The sequence below is a fragment of the Heteronotia binoei genome, chromosome 2, assembly GCF_032191835.1.
Source record: "Heteronotia binoei isolate CCM8104 ecotype False Entrance Well chromosome 2, APGP_CSIRO_Hbin_v1, whole genome shotgun sequence".
In the NCBI taxonomy this organism is placed as follows: Eukaryota; Metazoa; Chordata; class Lepidosauria; order Squamata; family Gekkonidae; genus Heteronotia; species Heteronotia binoei.
Window position 1 is genome coordinate 152,396,961 of NC_083224.1, and position 4,477 is coordinate 152,401,437.

At 37.7% G+C, this 4,477-nt stretch overlaps 1 pseudogene; it reads left to right on the forward strand.

The window, feature by feature from the left end:
• The first annotated feature begins 1,673 nt into the window (after positions 1 to 1,673).
• LOC132567836 (U1 spliceosomal RNA) lies at positions 1,674 to 1,821 on the forward strand (annotated as a pseudogene).
• Positions 1,822 to 4,477: the final 2,656 nt, after the last annotated feature.

The following is a 4,477-nucleotide window of genomic DNA, read 5'->3' on the forward strand; positions in this document are numbered from 1 at the left end:
TTTCTTTTCCAGTGACTCTTGTCTTCTCATAATGTGACCGAAGTATGATAGTCTTGCTTTAGTCATCTTAGCTTCTATAAAGAATTCAGGCTTGATTTGATCCAGGACCTGCTTATTTGTCTTTTTGGCAATCCCCAGTAACCATATAACTCTCTTCCAACACCACATTTGAAAGGAATCATTTTTCTTCCTGTCAGCTTTCTTCATTATCCAAAGTTTGAATTCAGTGGCACTTTTAAAACCAACAAAGTTTTATTCAAGGTTTGAGCTTTTGTGTGCATGCACACTTCCTCAGATACATTGAAATGGAAGGTAACAGTTAAAACAGATAAGCAGAGGCTGACTAGCAAATTAGCATGCAACACAATAAAGATGTTTTATGATACGTAAAGACAAAACATGAATAACTTAAGTGTATATAGTCAACATTTGTTTGGTTTTAACTAAGGGAGGGAAACAGTGAAGCAATAAATATGTCAAAATAGGAGATAAATGCGTAAAAGTATTCTTCCTAATTGTAGAAAGTTAGGAATTTAATTGAAACTCCATTGTTATACTTCATCTCCTCAAGCATGGAGGTAACTAGCAGCATTTCTTCCTTTGGGGTAAGGTACAGTGTTATGTCATTTTCACTGCATTACATTACAATCATGATCCATTATACCAGGGTGTTGAACTCATTTGTTATGAGGACCGAATCTGACATATATGAGACCTTGTTGGGCTGGGGCCATGTGTATCATAAAATGTAATGTCAGGTAGCAGAGATGTAAACTTATAAAGACCACAGACAAACACAATTAAAGATTTTTTTAAACACTTAAAACATCCTTTAAAAATTAGCACTCTTGCAATGTTTTGTTTATTTAACAGTCTCTGATAACGGACATCTCTTGCTCTGAATTATTGCATCAAAATCTGGAGACAATGTCTGTGCTGTAACAGTCTTTTGAGTATGTGGTTCAGGTGTGTAACTGTAAGTTGCAAACCTGCTTTCGACATTCTGCTTTTGACATTACTGACATTCATTACAGAAATCTTATGGTCAATGCTTTCAGCCTAAGACCCAGAGGAAAACATGAAATAGCTGGGCATTGTGAGCTTTTGTACATAAGTTGCTTCATGTGCTGGTCGGCCAATGGAGAAAACAGAGACTTTGCTTTGTAGTTTGATTGAGCAAGTCTGGCAAACCAAGTTGTGATGCAGAAGGAAGCAAGAGAGGGAGAAAGAGGCAGACAACAGTGAGTTGCTCATGGGCCTGATCTGGCTCATGGCCCGCATGTTTGACACACCTGCATTATACTGTTCTAAAGAAGAAATACACTAAAATACAGATTATATATAGCCTTTCTTGGTAAATGCATATATAAGGACTGGATGTGTGTGTTTGTATGTATATGCATATATATGTGTGTGTGTGTGTGTGTGTATGTGTATATATATCTGTAGCTTTGAACAGCTTTGTTGTGCTTCCATCTACTTGTGTTGATTTTCCCCCCTCCCAGTTGCTCCCAGTACAGCTTTCACTTCACTTTCTAAAACTGTAGGTTCTTCAAAAAGTTTTTTCTTGGAACGAATCTGTCATCCTTTCATTAATTCTGTATAGTTCCTTGTCCCCTTAACAGAGGTTTAATGGGATGTTATTTATCAAATATGATAATGGGATGTTATTTACACATTACCTGGCAATGGAGAGACACCATGATCACAAAGGTGCTTTTCCCAGGGTGAGGCTCATCCATTGCTTTCTGGGTGTGCTGATCCCTGCAATTTCCCCAAATGTGGGAAACTGCATAATTTGTGGTAGTACCACCATCAGTCATTATCTGCTATTATTACAAATTATGAAGACTGCAACCTCCCAAGGATTGAGTTGACAGCTTGCCTGGAAATAATCAAATCAACACCAGAACACCAGGGATATGGTCTGAAATACCCTGCACATGATCTTTTAGAGTTATAAATATTATAATTTTAAGCTGTTTTAATGTTTGTAACCCACCCTGAGCCTGTTCATGGGAAGGACAGGATAAAAATCAAATTAAATCAATCAATCAAATAATTAAGGTTCAATTAAAGATATGTTTTCTCCAGTTTGTTCACAACCCGAGACTTTTGTGGATCTTCATGATCTTCATTAAACAAAAGAAAATATATATGTACAGAGAATAAAATATTCTAAATACTTTCAATCCAATCCAGACAAATTTAAGCTCTTCTAAATCCAGTTGATTGCAATGGACTTATTTAACTGAAACAAAGACCAGCCTAATTGGATGAAATGAAAACTTAAATTCAAACCAAGTAAGCACCTCCTCATATCCCATACAGATAAGTTTTGTTCTAGCCGTTAGTATGTTATTATTGGCACTAAATGCATGCTGTGGAAATCCCAAGTTTAAAATATAAAAATGACCATGTGATTCTACTTAACAATGCTCTGTCTAAACTGGACTTTCCATCTATATCCTGTTTTTAAATCAACTTGGCCAGCATAAATAAAGTTTCAAATGAAATAGGTCTTGTAAAAGAGACACATTTATCTGTTTGAATCACTTTGCTGCTGTTGCCCCCAACACAACCTTTTTTTTAAGTTCAGTTAGCTTTATTGGCATAAGATACATTTCAGTCACATGAACATTAATAAGGGTACCATTATAATTAAGACACTTAGCTCAGTATAAAATACAACATCATAAAGTTAGCATGAAGTTAATTTAAGAATGTCACTACTTAAACAAACAGCTGCTTGAAGAAACCTAGACACAGTTTCAGTGACATTTATTTCAGAATTATTGAGGAGAAATAATAATTTGTAAGAAGCAGGTGAATCAGAGATGCCACTTAAAATGGGAGATAAAATACTCTGCCAAATGTTAGCATAATAAGGGTATTCCATTAAGATATGCAAAACTGTTTCCATAGATCCACTTATGCAAGGGCATTGTCCATTGGAAAAAGGAATGCCACTAAACCTTTCAGTTAAAATTGCTGAGGGAAGGGTATTGAATCTGGCTAGTGAAAAAACTCTACAAAGTTTGGGGTCTTGAGGTTGATAAAAATAATTTGAAGGGTGTCCCATAGAGGGCAATATACCATGACTAAGGGGGGAGCATGTCTTGATAGCTAGATTATACAATTTGGAAGATTCAGCCTCTATTAATTTATTCTTTATCAGTTGGAATGCCTCTAATTCTGATAATAACCAAAGAGTCAAGGGAAATATTCAATGTATTCCACTTGTATGGGGTTGGCTGCAGATGGCTGTTCCCTCATCTCCCTCGTCTTCAGAAACACTAAGTGTTTTAAAGACATTTTAATTTCCTTCCAACTGTTTTATTTTTAAAAGCTCATTTATCTTCCTTGTAAAGCTCATTTATCTTCCTTCAGTGTAACTTCAAAGCAAGAAGTTTTGTCTTTGTTTGAATTTGTTTTGTGGGCTGACCTCATCTTATTTCCCCAGCGAAATAACAGCTTCATTGGCTTGTTGATGAATATGAGATCACAAAAATCTCAGAAGAGGGGGAGAGATATTGAAACGGACGTACCTGACTACTCCAAAGCAGGCGAAGATAGGTGACTATTTTACATCTTAAAATGCAGCTTTTAAAGTTCCTACTTCTTATCAATATGCCTGTCTTTCAACAACTTCAATATTTACATCTCAAGGTGGACAGACTGTTAAATGAGAGTGTTATGTATGTGGACATACCAGGTATCTGGGTATTCCTATTTAGCTCAGTGGCGCCTGAAGAATGGAGCTAGGGGAACTAGGAACAATGGGCAGCAGGATCCAAATACCTGCTGCCCTGCACCAATCAGAGGGCCCTGGCTAGTTTGAATGGCCCAATAACCCACTAGCGCGAAAACCCAGAGCTGTATATAATTATTGCCCTGTTGGCCAAGTTCTCAGTCTTGACTGGCAGCCATCCACTATGCTGTCTATAATAAAGAGCTGTTTTTCACTACAACCGTGTCCCTTCCATGATTAGAACCCACTATATTATAGAGAGTAAAGTGGGCGTCTTCCCCTCTTTTAAATGTAGGAGTCAGCAAGGACCACTTCCCCTATGTCTCAAGCGAATGGAATTAAGCTAATGGAATTTAAAAGGAGCCCCGTGGTGCAGAGTGGTAAAGCTGCAGTACTGCAGTCCAAGCTCCCTGCTCATGACCTGAGTTCGATCCTGGCAGAAGCTGGGTTCAGGTTGCTGGCTCAAAGTTGACTCAGCCTTCTATTCTTCTGAAGTCGGTAAAATGCGTACCCAGCTTGCTGGGGAGAAAAATGTAGATGACTGGGGAAGGCAATGGCAAACCACCCAATAAAAAGTCTGCCATGAAAACGTCATGATGTGATGTCACCCCAGAGTCAGAAATGACTGGTGCTTTACCTTTTTAATGGAATTAAGACTACAACTAAGACTACAGTCTCCTCCCAGTTAATTTGGCAGTCTCATCAAATGTGTTTACATATCTCTCC